This window comes from Ixodes scapularis, unplaced genomic scaffold (genome assembly GCF_016920785.2).
Source record: "Ixodes scapularis isolate PalLabHiFi unplaced genomic scaffold, ASM1692078v2 PGA_scaffold27__4_contigs__length_417560, whole genome shotgun sequence".
Lineage (NCBI taxonomy): Eukaryota > Metazoa > Arthropoda > Arachnida > Ixodida > Ixodidae > Ixodes > Ixodes scapularis.
The window spans coordinates 161,143-180,211 of NW_024609854.1; positions in this window are offsets into that span (position 1 = coordinate 161,143).

The window sequence follows — 19,069 nt, forward strand, 5'->3', positions numbered from 1 at the left end:
GAGCAGACGACGCTGAGATAGGGGGTCGCGATCAGCCAATGAGAGTTCGGCGTTCTGACGTCACCGCTACTTCCTTTCTTATGCGCAGAAGACGAAAATGAGCCCACTTGCTGGCTCTTTGATGCTTTGTGCTACCAGATCCTCGCTCTCCAAATCTACGACAGGGCACTATATAGCTCCGTCGTCGAACTGTCCAGGCTTTGTGAGTATAGAGGAGGCTAAGCCTGAGCGCCCTCAACCAATGAGAGGGCGTCGGAAAAAAGAAAAGGAACGCGATAGTCTGCTACGCCAACAGGGTTAATAGAATGACTATCAAAACACCAACAAACGTACACCGAATAATATTTAAAAAGCTCGCGTGAGCCAAAAACAAATAAAGCAGGAAATCCCGATGGATTATTTGGCATTTATTTTTACTTTATTCATTTTTCTTCGTACGTATATTAAGGCGCCATATTTTCAAAAAGAAATATACATTAATTTATTCATTAAAGCCACTTCACGAATGCAAATATATTAACAATTCTCTATGCCGTTGCCAGCTCGTTAAATTTGTGTACCGCTGTTTACTTCTTTACGTCACCTCCCCTCAAATATTTTATGAGCTCCATTCAATATAGCTACCATAACCCGCGATTCGCTTTTTTGTTTAGATGAATACCTATTATATTACTAACTTACGTCAAAAGTATACACTGAGAAAAAGACCAAAATAGTTTTGTACTAAACAGAGGCCGAACTCATCCTGCAGGCACGACCTTGCAAGGCAACTTGAAAATGACTTGCGGTACTTTTTAGTATAGTAAAGGCTATAGGGCAATGTTCTTTCAGATGTTCAAGTGCCTCATTTACAGTCTCACTAAACAGTCCTTCAGCGTTGGTCGTGGACGTGCCAATGAAGACGTCATGGATGGATTGTTTTAATGTCCGAGAATGAATTTTGTTGCTTGTCCGAATTAGCCCCGTGAAACCGCATCACAGCAGTGGGCTCGAGACCTATGCTCAAAATAATATACGTGTTTCTTTTGGATTCGCTTCTAGAAACGAATACTAAGAACCTACACGGACAACATCGAAGACTTCTTAGCTCAGGTAAAACTGTTCGCAAAATTGTGCTGATATATATATTTTTTTTTTTTTTTTTGTTCATTGCTAGGAGAGTTTTCGCTAATACATTTTCTTGCCAGCGCAGCTGAACAAACCAACAATGGACGACCTCGAGGCAAGAGAAAAAGCAGGAGAAAATGTAAGCGTTATTTTACCCTACTCGTTAGCATTGACCGACGCTATTAGATTAGCTCAGTTACGGAACTGCTCATAGACGCTGCATGCACGAGCAGTACCCCCCATCGCTCACCACAAGTCGCCTCTTGTCGTTCGACGCGCCGGACGGCTGTTATGGTAACTGCATTATATTCTATGAAACATGTACGTTTCGAAGCGCAGCGTCTAGATGGCGTTCCACCACTCTATGAAAAACTAAGTTCATAGATAAAAATTTAGATGGCGCTTCGAACGACGGGAGGCGGACTGAAGTGAGTGAGGGGGGTTACAACCTTCCGCGGGAGTTCCACAACTGAGGTAATCTAATAATGTTGGCATTGACTCCCGTAATTGATGACGTCACAACATGGCGCTCCGCTCCAAACAAACCGTTGCTAAGGGCGTTGTTACGGACAAATGCATGGGGGCTCGACGTAAAGTTAAAAATCGTCTGATAAAAAAGAAAGTAAATAATATTTTGTAAGCATTGTGTCATCTTAACATCTAATCATGAAGACTTTTCTATCGTCTGAGTGCCCTAAAGCGACGACAAATGACCGTTATAAAGTTACAGAACCGCATTTGCTTTGCTAGCAGACGATACGATGGCTTCGCGGGTTCAGGGGTTCTGTCTGAGGGAGTACGCGACTGGATGAAATAAGGTTGGTGACGATCGACGAAACTTCTATTCTCGGGGTCAACTTTCTGTGGGATGTCGGAAGCGAAGAGCGCACGTGAACAGCTTCGATCGACGCTCGAAGAGCGCGAGCCCGCGAACGCCTTCCCGTGGAACTCGCTTCCAAAATATTTGCGATGGTGCAACCACTGGAAAGCCGAATCAGTTTGAGGATTCCGAGGCGGGCACAAAACACACACCCATATTGCGAGCCTGAAAAATAAAGTTTTAGGTCTCAAGTGCTGGTCTCTATTGTAGTAGGCTGGATCGCTAATAGACCTTATGCGCGAAATTAGCTGCGCCATGTGGTAAACGCGAAAAGAAGCTCATCCGCCATTTTAATGTTGGCGAGAAGCGGAGTTGGTCGGGACTGCGTGGCGTATGCGACCGTTCCGTTCGTTGCCGGTCAAATGCCTGCACACTGCTTCGTGACGTTGCGGAAACAACGCGGAATCACGGGCAACAATGGAAAGAAGATGTGGCACAAAGTTTGCCTTTTTCGCAGTAAACGAAGCAGACGGAAAGTGCTGAAGAAGCGGTGCGTGAAGTATCTTCATGCTGGTCGTCCACCGGTCCGAGTGCTCGCAGGCACGCTGATGCAGGGTCTTAAACGGTGCGCGGGGCATTGTGCTTTCGCGGTGACAAGGAGTCTCTCTAACTGGATGAACCTACAGGCGGAGTAGCGGCTCTTACTGCAATGTAAGGCCACAAACAATGCTTGATGTTTTCTCCGTGCTGGACGACCTCGCGGCTAAATTAGATGATTTTGAGAGACAAGCCCCCGCTCTTGGCAAAGCAGCTTGCAAGGTCTAGCGGGGAATGATACGAGTCTTTATAACTTCGCGTTCGGCACATGCAAACCACTACTACGTAAGTTCGGTGGCAGGCGTGATTTGGATGTGATCGCACAGGTCGACGGTCGTGAAACCGACGCGGAAGGCGGCAAAGAGAACGTGTCGTTGCTTCCTCGCTGTTTTCTGCCCCGGGCTAAGAGAAATAGAAGTGTGTCGTGGACCCTCGGCTACCAAGAGAAGATAGGTCAACCAACGCCCGCGACCCAACCGTGCGATTGCGTACAGTAGGATTTCCCTTGCTGCTACCCGTCTCGGGGAATGACACAGCACACCGGTTCAACAACACGTAAACATTTAATGAGCGCTATCGCCTGCGCCGCGATCCCAACAGCCCCCGCGCATCCGCTGCGACGGCCTTTTATCAGCGGCGGAGCGCCGCTCGCGTGGCCAGTTGCCCTTGGCCCCCTCGTGGTCAAGAGGACTACTTATGATTGTCGGAGGGGCAGACTGGGCCAACCGCTTGGAATCGCCAGGTTGCCCACAGTACAAACCGCACTCGACTGTACTATCGCGGACAACATGGGCTGAAACGGCCCTTCGTGTTTCTTTTGACTATACCTGCCAGTTATTGAGAGAGCAGGCCGGTGCCTGCGAGTGAAAATAACCTGTTGGCCGGCCGCGAAAAAAAAAAAAAAACGAGAAAGGCAATGAAAGCGAATTATAATGTGCAATATCTGACTAGTGTGTCAGTAGTGCGCTTACGAACCCCTCCGAGCCAGCAACTCGTCCGAGCGCGCCACGAAATGAACGAACAGCGAGTGCAATGTGGGCACTCAGTGGTTTAAACAGTTCGTCCACATTTTATGGTCGGAAAGCGCAAAAACCCAGCTGCCGCGCCATTGCACACTGCCCGCACGGTAGTCTCGGATGCCTCCACAGTGCTTCGGAACCGACGACCCTCGCCAACATTAAAATGGCGACGCTCTCAGTGTTGTCAGACCACCAAGCAATTTCGCATAAGGTCTAATAGACCTTATGCGGTCTAAAGCCCGTCTGTGGCACTACCGGCGGCTATTGCTTGACACCAGTCGATACACGGAAATCTTGAAAGAAACACACAAAGTAGTAATATTGAAGCTTGTACGCGGTCTTCAGAGGCAATCATTTTATTATGTGCTGCGATCATTGCATCGGCTGTTTGAATATCGAATCGGTATTTGTCAAGCTTGCGAAAACCCATTATATACATATATATATATATTGTTAGGAAGATAAAGACGAGGAACGGTTGGGTACGGGGGAACGTGCGAGCAGCTCGAGAGGCCGCGCTGTGTGCTTACGAACGGTTCGCGATATCTGTCGCTCCCTCGCTGCCTCTTAATTTATCCTATTTCTCACCCTTGCAAGTGGTGGAGGTGCTCTAGCTCCCCAACCTCTCGCTCCCCTCCAACTCTCCCACCACATCGGTCTGGAACTCCGTAGCGGTCGCAAGATCACCACTATGGCTGAAGAAGCCCAAACCGGCGTCACCATCCGCGCACCGACTGCCGCTCCAGCCACCACACCGCCAACCGTCAAGAACCGGCAGCGGGACCCGCCACTTTTTGCGGGCACACCAGATTCCGATGTCCACGACTGGCTGAAGACCTACGAACGGGCAAGTCTCCACAACCGTTGGGATGACTCTTTCAAGCTCGCCAACGTTTTTTTCTTCCTCAAAGACACCGCTCTGAAATGGTTTGAAAATCACGAAGAAGAAATTAACTCGTGGGACGCCTTCAAGGCCACTTTTGCAAACGCCTTCGGCAAGCCAGAGCAGCGTAAGCAGCAAGCAAAGGACAAGTTGGCTAGCCGCTATCAGGCAAGCACCGAGTCATCCACTTCTTACATTGAGGATGTACTGCGGCTATGCTCCCGCGTTGATCCTGAAATGCCAGAAGATGACCGCATTCGCCACCTTTTTAAAGGACTTTCGCAGGAGCTATTCACCATCGTTGCGCCAAAATCTCCACCAACAGTACAGCAGCTCATTGACGAATGCAAAAAGTATGAAGAGCTGCAGAGTGCCCGAATCGCTAAGGCACCTTTCGAGCGTCTCCCCGAGGTGTGTCTTGCTACCGCCTCCAGTACCGACATAGCTACATTGATTAGGACAATCATCCGCGATGAACTACGTCCTTACCTCGCTCATTTAACACCAGCCGCTGCTCTTGCCCAAGAAATACCACAGGTGAAATCTATGCAGCAAGTTGTCCAACAAGAAATCCGCGCTGCGTTAGGTCACCTTGCCCTACCAACTGCCGCTTGCCCGCCAGCGCCATCGGCGCCTCCACTCATTTGTTCAATGCCCCAAGACTCATACCCCCGCTATTGTAGGCCTGCGGTTCAACAGCCGCCCCAATCTTCCCGGCCTTATGGGCCCCGGCGTCGAACTGAAATCTGGCGAACCGAAGATAACCGCCCCATCTGTTACCATTGCCACACACCGGGCCATGTCGCACGCTACTGCCGCCATCTAGTGGACACTACAATGTACCGACCCTTAGCGACGGGCACTTCCCGCACCTTCCGGAATGAGGCGCACCCTTCTGACGATCGACACGACCCACGTACTTCTTCGCCGATCACCAATCGCCGTGGCCGATCACCATCACCCTACCCTCGCCGCCCACGCTCTGTGTCGCCCCTTAACGCCGTTGCCGAATTCACCGAGACGTCAAACTAAAGCCAGCAGTCTGTGCGAACACCGGAGGTCAGACTGCACTCTCCAATCTCGACAAAAAACCTCCTTCTGACAGCCCAACGACTGTTCAAGTTAAAATTGACGGAAAGACGTTTACAGCCCTAGTGGATACAGGCGCCGCCAAATCATGTATTGCCGAAAATATTCGTCGTCGTCTACGAAAAGTCCTCACGCCTGCTGACGGACGGTTGCTACGGATGGGTAACGGGGAACTGGTGCGACCCCTTGGCTATTCAACCCTTTCAGTGCTTCTTGGGGGTAGCCGATACACAGTCATCTTCACAGTGTTGGCGAACTGTGTCGCTGACGTAATCCTTGGGTGTGACTTTCTGACAGCAACCGATGCTTTTATTGACTGCGGAAGTCGCGAGCTTCATCTGAACACTTACAACAAAGATGCCACCTCTTTGGATTTGACTCCGGTTGTCCTTCGTGTCGAAGAGGACGTATCCTTGCCTCCGTTGACCGCAGTGTTTGTCGAGCTCGTGCCCGAGGCGCCCTTTAGCGGTTCCTGCGGCTTTGTCGAGCCCATTCGCACCAGCTTTGAAAAAAAAGCCGCTCTTGTACCGTACTCAATTGCCGTACAGAAAGCAGGACGAGTCCAGTTGTGCATTACAAACCCTTCAGCGGAAGTGTTAATGCTACCTCGGGGATCTCGTGTCGCCACCATTCAAACGTATGACGAGCATACACTTGCTGCTTTATCTCCGGGAGCTCTCAACACCTCTCCGCGGTCACCTTCTGCCACTCCTTCAAGCTGCGAGACTGTTCAGATGATCGACCCTTCCCTGACCAACACAGAGCATCAGGCTCTCTCCACTCTGCTAACCGCGTACAGTGATTTATTTGATTTTGACCGACGTGCCCTCACGAAGACAACGACTGTGAACCACAGCATTGACACCGGTACGGCAACTCCAGTGAAAAGTCGAGCTTACAGAGTTTCACCAGCAGAGCGCCGAACGATACAAGAAAACGTCGCTGACATGCTCAAGAAAAACGTAATCGAACCTTCATCCAGCCCTTGGTCGTCGCCTGTAGTACTCGTGAAAAAAAAGGATGGTTCATGGCGATTTTGCGTTGACTACCGCCGCTTAAACAAAGTCACCAAAAAAGACGCCTACCCGTTACCTCGAATTGACGACACCTTAGACACGCTTCAGGGCTCATCCTTTTTCTCTTCTATGGACCTACGCAGCGGCTACTGGCAAATACCTCTCTCCGATGACGCCAAACCAAAAACAGCATTTATCACTCCTGATGGCCTTTATCAATTCAACGTAATGCCGTTTGGACTATGCAATGCCCCCGCGACATTTGAACGAATGATGGACAATTTGCTTAGGGGCTTTACGTGGAACATTTGTTTATGCTATCTGGACGACGTTGTTGTTTTTTCAGCGACGTTTGACGAGCATATACGCCGGCTGCGCCAAGTTCTCGATTGTTTCCGTGCAGCTAAACTACAGCTAAACTCCAAGAAGTGCAGGTTCGGAGCGCGGCAAATCAAAGTACTTGGCCACCTGGTCAGTGTCGACGGAATTCGCCCCGACCCCGACAAGATTCAAGCCGTCTCCGAATTTCCTGTGCCTAAGAACTTGAAAGACGTTCGCGGTTTTCTTGGCCTCTGCACCTATTTTCGAAAATTTATACCGGCATTTTCCAACCTTGCCGAACCGCTGAACGAGCTACTTCGAATGGGCCGAGCCTTCCACTGGGATCAACCCCAAGAACACGCCTTCAACTCTCTTAAGCGGGCCCTCATCTCTGACCCGATTCTTGGACATTTCTTAGAAGGCGCCGACACAGAATTACGCACCGATGCTAGCGGTCACGGATTAGGTGCTGTCCTGGCGCAAAACGTTGGTAACACAAAGCGAGTGATTGCATACGCAAGCCGAACTCTTACGAAATGCGAACGTAACTACGCAATCACCGAACGTGAGTGCTTGGCTGTCGTATGGGCCATTACCAAATTTCGTCCATATCTTTATGGAACCCACTTTCGAGTCGTCACAGATCACCACGCCCTTTGCTGGCTTACGAATCTTAAGGACCCATCTGGACGCCTTGCACGTTGGTCCCTCAAGATTCAGGACTACGACTTCAGCATCGTCCACAAGTCTGGAAAGCTACACCTCGATGCTGACGGCTTGTCTCGGTGTCCACTGCCTAGTGAGCCTTCTGGACAGAAACCCCAGGGCTCCCCTCTGCTCTCTGCAGCTTTGGACACAATTGACGTAGCCGACGCTCAACTATCGGACCAACATTTAAAACCTATCATACATTACCTATTGGGAACCGCCACACGTTCCACGCGCCAACTGCAACGACATGCTACCCTTTTCACGCTTCACGAGGGTCTTCTTTATAGAAAAAACTACGAACCACATGGGCGTCCGTGGCTGCTTGTTGTACCCCGAATACTCCAAAGAGATATCATACAAGCGCATCATGACGACCCGACTGCTGGTCACCTTGGATTTAGCAAGACATACTTCCGCATCCGTGCTCGCTATTTTTGGAACGGCATGTACCGCACCATTAACAGATACATCCGAACATGTCGCCTTTGCCAAACGAAGAAAAGCCGTACGACCAGGACCCCTGGTCCTCTTCAATCTATTACTCCACCGGACACTCCCTTTAAAAAAATTGGTATCGATTTTTTGGGTCCTTTTCCGCTTTCTGCCAACAACAACCGATGGGTTATTGTGGCCGTCGACTACCTGACGCGGTACGCTGAGACGACATCTGTACCAAAGGCCACTGCCCAAGAAGTAGCGGATTTTTTTCTCCATAAGATCCTACTGCGTCATGGAGCACCACAAGTCATCATCAGCGATCGAGGCACTCCGTTCATCGCTCAGCTTCTTGAGGAGATTTTACGCCTCTTCAACACAGTTCACAAGTGGACGAGCGCGTACCACCCACAGACTAACGGACTGACCGAACGCCTTAACAAGACATTATCACAAATGATATCTATGTATGTCGACGACCATCATACCAATTGGGACACCGTCATCCCTTATGTGACTTACGCATACAACACAGCACACCAGGCCACAACGGGCTTCTCCCCTTACTACCTTTTATACGCCCGCGAACCTCTCACAACTCTTGACACAGTTTTGCCCTTTATCAACCACCCCCCAGTCAGTGGCTTTGCCGCCGACATCGTCTGCCGAGCCCAAGATGCTCGTCACCTTGCCCGCCTCCACACCTTCAAGTCGCAGCAGCAACAGCAGCTTCGCCACGCCGAGAGTCACTCTTCCGTCACTTACGAGATTGGGGACATAGTTCTCCTAGCCACACCGCTGCGTCAACCGGGACTATCTCAAAAACTTCTCTCTAAGTACATTGGACCCTATCGTGTTGTTCGTCGCCTTTCCCCCACGAATTATGAAGTGTCACCGTTGACGCCTCCACAGGATCATCGCTCGAAGACCACAGACATTGTTCACGTTGCCAGGATGAAGCCATTCTACAGTCCGGACAACCCCCATTGATCTGACCTATGTCAGCTCTTACCCGACCGGCGGGAAGTGTTAGGAAGATAAAGACGAGGAACGGTTGGGTACGGGGGAACGTGCGAGCAGCTCGAGAGGCCGCGCTGTGTGCTTACGAACGGTTCGCGATATCTGTCGCTCCCTCGCTTCCTCTTAATTTATCCTATTTCTCACCCTTGCAAGATATATATATATATATATATATATATATATATATATATATATATATATATATATATATATATATATATATATATATATATATATATATATATATATATATATTAAAAGTTCCACAGAACCTACGGCTAAGCTGGCATCCTTGCTCTCGGAGTAAGCAAAGGAACTTGCAGTCAATAAGACCGTCCTCGAGGAAGCCCAAAAATTAATAAATATATAAAAGTTTTATTTTGACAGCGGTTTTTGAAGCCACTCTTGATCTCAAAATATATGTTTATAAGAACTTCGAGGGTGGTAATTTTTAATGTTTGCGCACAAGCTATTTGACAGGCTTCCCGAAAAGCAGCCAAAACGTTTCAGTGCCGACAACAGCTTAGAAACGGGGGAAACGGCACTTATCGTTTTTCCATAGAGTCCCTTGCGTTAGCTGATTACTGCCCGTGGTGCCACTCAACACTATACCTGTTTTCACCTCAAGAACCGTAGTAAAACAAGTCCGGCTCCTCGCGGAGCATTACTAATTTCCCCCTTTAAATGGATTATTGAGATATATGGAGGTGCATTTTAGATTAGATAAATGTTATCTCATCAAGACATACAGGTTCCAAACGCCAAAAGCATCGCTTTTTCCTCCAATGACCAAATCTCGTAAGAACTACTCCGCGCAGCGTATGAACAATGCGCAAAACCTGCTTTTTTTTACAGTAGGGTGCCTACATGCAGCGGAGCGGTGGAAACATGTAGGCACCCTAGATATCAGTGGTTTTGCTTGTTTTTTTTAGGGCCCCAGACCCAGTCAAGTTACTATATGGTACCTTTTTGTCTTGAGGCCCGCCAGAATAAATATCTGGAAATAAAGATTTCATTTAATTTCATTTCATGTTAGATTCAAATGATTTCTTTCTCATTAGAATGCACGTCAACTGCAAAATTAAAAAGAGGGACGGGCGCTGCTTTGATATCCTGTTCTAAACAGATTCATTTTCTCGCTGTATTTTTAGCATATCTCCATGCGTCCATGCGTGTGATGATTTTCGTCAGACAGTATCCCGTATCGCAAGCAAATACAATTCGTTTTTATAAACCTGATGAGTTCTCTTAGGCTGCTATGCTCCCCATATATACAAAATCAAAATCGTTTTGTTTTGCAAACGATTCAAACAGTTGCAGGTAGCATACTTAAGTCATACCGTGTGCGTTCATCATGCGCTCGTCGTTTGCAGCAGGCATCTCGAGGCGTCTTGAGAAACGGAAGTTCCCGTCGCAAATATTTCAGAAACAGCCGATTCTCAGCATGCTTCTGTCGTTGTATGTGTGAAATCTAGGCTTCCTTTATCCATTATTTTTACACGTTTAAATTCCACGTCCGATATTTGACCCATCGTACACTCGGAGCGCGATTCAGTATCATGTATTCGTCCATAACAACGCCCCTGGCAACGGTTTGTTCGGAGCGGTGACGGCACACTTACGGGGCTCAATTGATTATAGAAACAATAGTCCAAACTAATACCATGTTTATTACCAGATACGAGCGCGCGCCAATGGGCCCATAGAAACCTGATATGGACAAACACGGCTGAATCCTTGGAATCGGGCGGTGGTTTGCGCCACCTAGTTTAATGCGCAGGCAAAGAGCACCAGGCAGTTGCCTGAATCGGCACAAATTATGTTTGCATCGTCGCGATGTACGATAAGGCGGTGAACTTCCTTATCACGTGTTTGCGTTTAAAACATCATATGCGTTTTTTTTTGTTTTTTTTTTAACAATCTTTTTTTTTATTTTAAGATGTTGTACAGAGCGCGACACTGTTAGCGCGAACAAGCGATCGCCGGTTTTTCCAGTTTTTCTCTTTGAAACCAAGGGATATCATCAAAGTTATTATTGCTACAGAAAGAGCTCATTTAGTTCTATAATGTAAGCAGTAAAATTCCGTGCTCGCTAATACTATTTCAAAGTAAAATGCGAAAATGCGCCGATTTCGTGTTCGCGCTAACAGTGTCGCGATGTGTACATTTGATTGTCCGTCCTTCCGTGAATTTTTCGCTAAAATGAGGGGAAATAGTCACGCGACCTAAACACCAGTTCACTTTCCTCGCTAAATTAAGCGGGAAAATGCATTTCACGTGATCTATACAGGAATTCAGTTTCCCTTTACTTTAGCGGATGTACTGATGTCACGTGACTAGACGTCACATGACCTGTGCACAGCCCGCATAATATGGCGAGAAAATTGATGTTACGTGTCATCAATTTTCTTTCTAAATGCACATCCGGTGTAAGTTTGAACCTTCTACGTACAGGCGCCGATTTTTCCCTCTTCTTTTTTGCCGTGCTGGGATTCATTGTGCATTATATACATATATTGCCGTTGAAATTTCATGTATTTCGGGCTAGGCGAAATAAAATTATTAGACATACTTCTAGACACCGTCGTTCTTTTCAGGTCACCCCCGAGGACATGTTGAAGGTTGAAAAGCACGAAAAACACGTAAGCCTCCCACACACTCTAGGCATGCGTCGCAAAATAAACACCAACACGCAGCTGACGTCACTAGGCTGCGGTGGCGCTGCTGTCGCGGGGCGCATGCCCAGACGCTTCACGCAAACCTGTTTGCTGGGCAAGCGCAGTGCCTCTGGTGTGCGCAAACGCCAGCTTGTCTGTAAACATCGTGTTGTTCTGTAAGGAAAGCTGCAAAGATCTCTCCATTGCCTGGCGAATCTGAAGAAAGGAAAAATTCCTCGTTCAGTTTATCTATTGGCGACGAAATGTTTCGGTGGCGCCCTCTCACGACCAAGATAAGTAGAAGCGAGCGACAAGTTTGATAGTGCATAAAGAAAGCGCGGTGGAAGTTTATGCGGGAGGCAAGTCGTCGTCTGCTTCTTGCGCAGGAGCTGCGGTGACGTCAGAACGACGCCCAGCTCTGATTGGCTTCGATTGAAAAGATAGTCTGTAGACCTCAATGCTAGATGCACTGAGGTCTACAGACTCATCGCATCTAGCATTAAAATCCACAGACTTTTTTTTAATCAGTTAATTAAGAGTTTAGCGTTCTGACACCGCATCAACCTCTCTGCAAGAAGCAGACTGTTGTGTTTTTAATACGAGCGCCTACGTAAGACAGGACGGAAAAACCAGCTGCTTCATCTCGTGCTCCGTTCGTATCCCTCCTCTTCCTCATCCTTGTCTACTAGCAGCCAGGATCCGCTTGTAGACACAACACAATCCCCCTTCGAAGCAGAGTTCAACAGGGGGAGAACCTGTCTGGAGGTTTCTTATTCCTTGTGGACTTTCGTGGAGCTGGAAGCGGAAGCTGTGTATCTGCTCCGGCTTCTGGATTTGCGTTGTCCACCTGTACTTCGTGTCGTGGTGGAATGAGTGTTCGAGACAACCTCGACGAGTTCCAGAATACTCCTCCTGACGTGACGAAGGTGCTTGGTCCAACCGCTTCATGAATTCTTTCGGGGGGAAGAAACGATGGTGTTCCCTTCGGTCGGTGTGTAGGGATCTTTACCCGTACATAATCTCCTACACCCGCTGTAAATGATTTGGCTTTCCGCCTATCATCTGTGTATTGCTTGCTGTGCATCTGGTAATCAGGAATGCGTTGGCGGAGTTTCTGCATCTCGATGTGAATGTGGTTGTCAGAACTTGGGAAGCCCACGATGTCCATACGGGTTTGCATTTTACGTCCGTGGATGAGCTCAGTGGGGGGAGAGCTTCGTCACTGCATGTGGTGTGCTTCGGTAGACACCCAGAAACTCCTCAAAGCCTGTACGAATGTTGCCTTGTGTCAAAAGCGCCCAACCTGACCATTGGCTTGCGAATGGTATATCGCAGACCGATGGAGGGAAATTCCTCTGGACTTCAGCAACTCCTGGAATATGCGGGATTAAACCTGTGGGCCATGATCAGAAACAATCACCTCCGGATACCCTTCCCGACTAAAGATTCTAATGAGAAATTCACATACAGCTTCAGTCGTAGCTTGGTTACAAAAAGCTAACTGTGGCCACTTACTGAAGTAGTCGATAGAAGTTTGTAAAAAGGTCCGACAATGTCTATTCCTAGTTGTTTCCATGCACCTGATGGGAATGAGACTAGCTGTAGGGGTGCCGCTGCCATCCCAGCTGTCTTGTCGTTCGCCTGACAGGTGTGGCAGTCTCTAACGTAGATGTGGACTTCGATGTCCATTCTGGGCCACCAAAAGCGCTGGCGTAGCCGCTGCTTCGTCCGCACAATTCCAGGATGTGACTCGTGAGCTAGATCGATGAGTCGACGCCGTAGCGAAATAGATGGAACCAACACTTCACCACCTAGTAGTAAGCCATCCACGGAGGAAAGCTCTTCTCGCAACTTGAAGTATGTAGATAGTACTTTATCACGTTGTTCCTCGTGACCCCATCCGGTGCAGGTACACTGAATTACTCGAGGCAAATTAGGGTCTTGCCTGGTTTCTTTCTTGATTTCTTCTTGATCGATTGTGCATAGATTGCGTACCAGGCAAGTTAACTCTTCCTCGTTGTCACTAAACTCGCTGCGATTCGAAGGATTCGGAGTAGGCAGGCGTGACAGTGCGTCTGCTACGACATTCTCGTTTCCTTTCTGGTAATGTACCTCGTAGTCATACCTGAGGAGTCGCGTAGCCCATCTGGCCATCCTCATTGGTTGTCGACCGGTCCCTTCTGTAGAAAGCAAAGTAAAGAGAGCCATGATGATACGTCTTGAGGGTGAAATGGCGCCTGAAGAGAAAAACGTGCCATTTTTCGCAGGCCCAAGGGCACGTCAATGCCTCCTTCTCCCCTGCAGAGTAGTTGCGTTCGGCGCTTGAAAGTGTTCGCGATGCGAACGACACCGTTCGAATTCCTTCCGAAAGTACTTGCTGTAGAACCGCGCCTAATCCGGAATTAGATGCATCTGTTGTGACGACGGTGGGCAGCGCCACGTCGAAAACAGTCAGTGGAACGCTGTTTCGTATCAGATCCTTGACAGCAGTGAATGCCTCTTTTTGGGCTTTTTTCCATTGGAAGGGGACATCCTTCCGCAGGAGCGCGTGCAGAGACTCTACGATGGTCGCGAAGTTCGGTACAAGCTTGAGGTAATATGTTAGCAGGCCGCGAGTAGCGATCGTAGTGATGTTACGTCTGTGGGGGGTGAAGCCTGCATGATAGCCTCAACATTATATTGGCATGGCTTTGTTCCCTGCGGTGTCAGCTCATCTCCTAGGAATTGAAGCTGCTGGACTACAAAAAAAAAAAAAAAACATTTCTGCTGCTTTAGTTTCAAACCTGCATCTTGAAGGCGTGAAAGAACTTGCCTCAGGCGGGCATCATGCTCTTCTCTTAATAATAACAATTTTTATTTCCATCCTTTATGATGGTGGGGCCCAAGAAAAAAAGTTGCAGTAAGCAGCTTGACGCGTCCCTGGGCCCCTACAATGGACAGCAGGAAGCGTGCGGGAAAACAAACAAAAAGCAATATAACAGCGTGCTAGAGGCAATGATGTAAGAAATCAATGCACAAAACTAAAAGCACCTTTTGCAAATGTTAAGAGAGAAAATTACCACGTACAATCATAAAATAAGCGCAAGTCTCTAAAGGTTAGACTTTCTAGATCAATGTTATTGCTGCTAAGGCTGTTTAACAAAAGGGGGAGTGTGGAACTTATCATTTGAGAGCCATAATTTGTTCGCTGCGTGACCATCTTTCATTTCTCTGGGTTACGGGTAGGATATGGAGGAGAAGTTTTCCTCAGCAACGCAAAGTTTTCCAAAAGACATGTACCTCTTGTTTTTTTCACTTTTATAACTAGTAGAAAGCCGATGCTGATATAACTTGTGAATAGTGATTATTTGAAAGTTCTTAAATAAATCAGCGGTATGAAAGTCGCGTTGCACGTTAGATATGCATCTCAATGTTTTCTTTTGCAAAATAAAAAAGTTTTCAATATTGGTAAATGTTGACGTTCCCCAAACAAGGTGGCAATATGTTAAGTGGGAGAAAAATAATGATTTATAAAGCAATAATTTAACATTTGTTGGTAACATAGATATGTATCGATTTATAATCCCCACTACTCGAGCTAGCTTTGGGATAAGATAATTTATATGGCTATCCCAAGACATACTCTCACTAAAAATGACTTTAAGAGTTTTAAAACAACTAACAATTTCGATTGAAGTTCAGCTAAAAGTGAGTACTTTAGCCAGCACCACGGGCTTGTTTTTTGGACGAAAAATCACAGCTTTTGTTTTATGAATACTGATTTTCAAGGAGTTGCTATCTTCCCAACTTTTTATCTTTGATGAGGTCAGATTTGCTATATCGAATTTATCTTTGATAAGGTCAGATTTGCCATATTGTGCGTCCGAAAATAAGTACATCATCCAGGTAGACGATTGTACCTGGAGTATTTCGGAGTATGCAGTCCATCATCTTTTCAAAGTTAGGGGCGACGGATGCCAGCCCGAAACATATTCTGGTGAATTTGAAGAGACCTTCACGCGTCACAAATGCCGTTAGGTCTCTGCTTTCCTCTGCCAGGTCCAACTGGTGATACGCCGACGAAAGGTCTAGCTTGCTGAAGACGCGGGCACCGGAAAGCTGATGAAAAAGTTCGTCGAGGCACCGTACAGGATGAGAATCCAAACTATTGCAGTGTCCGGCTTGCGTAAGTCTACACAGAGCCGGATCTCCCCATTCTTCTTGCGGGCCCCCACGATGGGCGACACCCATTCCGAAGCATCGATGCGCTCGATAACCCCGGAGGGTTCCAGCTTCGCCAGTTCCTCAGAAACTTTCTCGCGCACTGCGAAAGGTAGTCTTCGTAGCTTTTATTTAAAAGGAGCGACGGAATCTTTCGTCTTTACCTTATGTACGAATCTTTTCGCATGACCTAATCCCTCGGACAACAGATGGGGAAGTCTTGTGCGATCTCTGGAAGGTTTCTCGTGGAGACCGTTGCCACCTGTCCACCGTTGGGAGGAGCAAAGTTTAGTGGGATGTCCAAAGAACGTAAGGCGTTTAGGCCCATGACAGCTGCGCCTGTTCGTGCGACGTGGAATGCGCAGGCGCCGCGTCTTTGCGCGAACTGCACGGGTGCCTCGAATTTCCCCAGGACAGGAAGGCCTTTTCCGGAGTAGTCCAGAAGCGTTGTACTCGAACATTCCAACTTGTAAGAGTGGAAGCGTCTTCGGAAGACGTCTTCTGGCAGGATTGAAACGGATGAACCCGTGTCGACTAAAAGTTTGGTGGGAACATTTGCCAGATGTATGTCGCACGTAACCGATTGTTTGGTAAAGCTGGTAGTTAGCACGGACCTGGTCCTGCGCTTGTTCCACGCTTCGTACATGGGATTTTCTTGTGAAACTCTCTGCTCGCAAACAGAGGCGCAGTGTCCCTTCCTGATGCATTTTCTGCAAGCTTCGTTCTTTACACTTAGGATAGTCCGCCATCTGGTGCGGTGGCACACATCTGTAACAAGTGCCGGGCGACTTGCTGGTACTTGCACTCGGATTCTTGGCTTTTATTTTTGCCACTTGTGAACTGGATCCCTCTTCTATGAAGAGCTTGGCCTCCTTCATCGCTTGCTCAACTTGAGAGGCGATGGCAATAGCAGATTCCAGGAAAAGCTCGGACTCTAAAAGGAGGCCGTTCCTAACTTCGGAATGGACCGTTTTTTCGACGAGCTGATCACAGATCATTTCATCTGTCATTACTCCGAATTAGCAATTGGTGGAAAGGCCACGAGGACCGTAACGTACTTTTGTGCTGTCTCACCGGGCATTTGAGCACGGGACCAAAAAAAAACAAATCTCTCGACCGTTTGGTTGATGGTCGGCAGGAAGATTAATTTTCGCAACTTTTTCACCGCTGCTTCATAGGCAGTGGTAACAGGCGTTGCAGGAGTGCCCAAAACCGAAGGAGCAGTTGAGGTACTTGGTGATGTACCGCGGTTCGTTGCGGACATGTCTGGAAGGTCAGGTAGCCTGCGATAGGTCCGTTGACCCTCAACTCCAAGTGAGCTGAGTAGGATGGCCATTCTTCTGGCGTCTGCCATCGTCGACCCGCCGGAAGCGATCATGTACGTCTCGAAAATGTCGTACCATTCGTTCCATGGAATTGAAGGCTTGCCTGGGGACGGTAGGAAAGGCGGTGGTGGATCGACCTTCATGCTGGAGTTGAGGCTTTGTCGGCTGCGCCAATTGTTGTGTTTTTAATACGAGCGTCTATGTAAGACAGGACGGAAAAACCAGCCGGTCCATCTGGTGCTCCGTTCGTATCCCTCCTCTTCCTCGTCCTCGTCTACTAGCAGCCAGGATTTGTAGACACAAAACAGACGAACTGACGCTCTGCGTTCGTCACGTGCCTAAATCAACACCGCCAGAGTTGAGAGTCCCACTTTGCCCTCAGTACCGTAACGAGAGCAAAAATAATCCCACTTCAACACGTCATAGATGAGCATTTTGCCAATCGTGGAGGGACAATCACATCGACGCTTTTTTTGTAGCACTCGTCGCCAACAAAGACAAAAAAAAAAAGTAGCCAGAAGTAGAACAAGTTAGAGAATTACGATGCACAACATTTAAGATTGGATTGAGCCGATTCTGATGACGTGTCTCGATAATACGAGCCGCGTAAATATGGATACCTTTCTATATAGAAAACGTTTTCGGGTACGAACTGGGTTGAATACATGCATCGTTGTTTCCTTATTACGGACAACTCACACTATGAACGCCTATTTAAAATTTTTTTTTTGGGGGAGGGGGTCTAAAAAAAAAGGGGGTGGGGGGCATGGCCAGCTTTTTTAAACATCCCCTAGAATATAACATTTGCAGGGAAACATCAAAATTCTAATTGGACTGCGATCTATGATACCCAGGAAATTACGGTCCTCGGATCGTTGCGATACTTTGTCATGAAAAGCGGAACTTGACTATTTTGTGAATGTAATTTAAAAAAAGAAAAGTAAATGTAAAATAAAAATGAAGAGTTATTGAAAACTTAAACGCGCCCAAAAGTTAAATTATTGCTTATTTATATTTTATGACTGTCAGCTAAACTATTCCTAGAGAAAATCCCGATGTTCGTTGTTTTTCAATTGAAATTTTAATTTTAATGCATGCGCCGGGGCGTTGATGGCCAAAAAAGTTGAGGATAACGTTCCACCCATTTTAAATATGACTTCCATATGATAGCGACAGGTTCATTGTTTCGAAGGCAGATATCCGTTAATAGTTCCTCTAGTCTCTCAAGTGCTTTATTGGATTTGGTAAGTTTTTGCACCGTATAACTTCTAAAAAGTAGTTACCGTGTTCCTCGGACCATAGACTGCACCCACTGCATAGCCCGTAAAAACAAATTTTGGCTGAAAAAAAAATGTATTTCCTTAGATACTTAGGTGAATAGTCTGCAACTAGTGCACACTTTGTAAGTTAAAAATTCTCATGCACACCACACCTTGGAAAATGTCCGCTTTGTTAGCTCACAAGGAAGCTTGTATTACGGGGAAAAACTTGACCACAAGTATGAAACTTTTTGTGCAGTTTCAGACCATTGAGCGCTTCTTATAACATAACTAAAGACTAAAAAGAAAAAAATAAACTCTATCACTTTCGGAACAAACCCACACAAATTGCTGGGTCGGGCTTTTATAGATATGAATCTCACCAACTGTAAACAAATAGGTGCAAAAGAAAACATCGCTGCACACACACATTTGCCTCACAGGGAAGTATGAAATAACTTGAAGCACTTCCTCTTGCCTGTGAGACCAAAGGTAAACGTTGCATTTTTCGCAATGTGTCCGCGACCGTGAGTTGCATCCCGACAGCCTGCATATTCGGGGAGTTTTCAGGGTGCTCACGGTGGGCCTGTGCTCAAACGAATTTAGACGC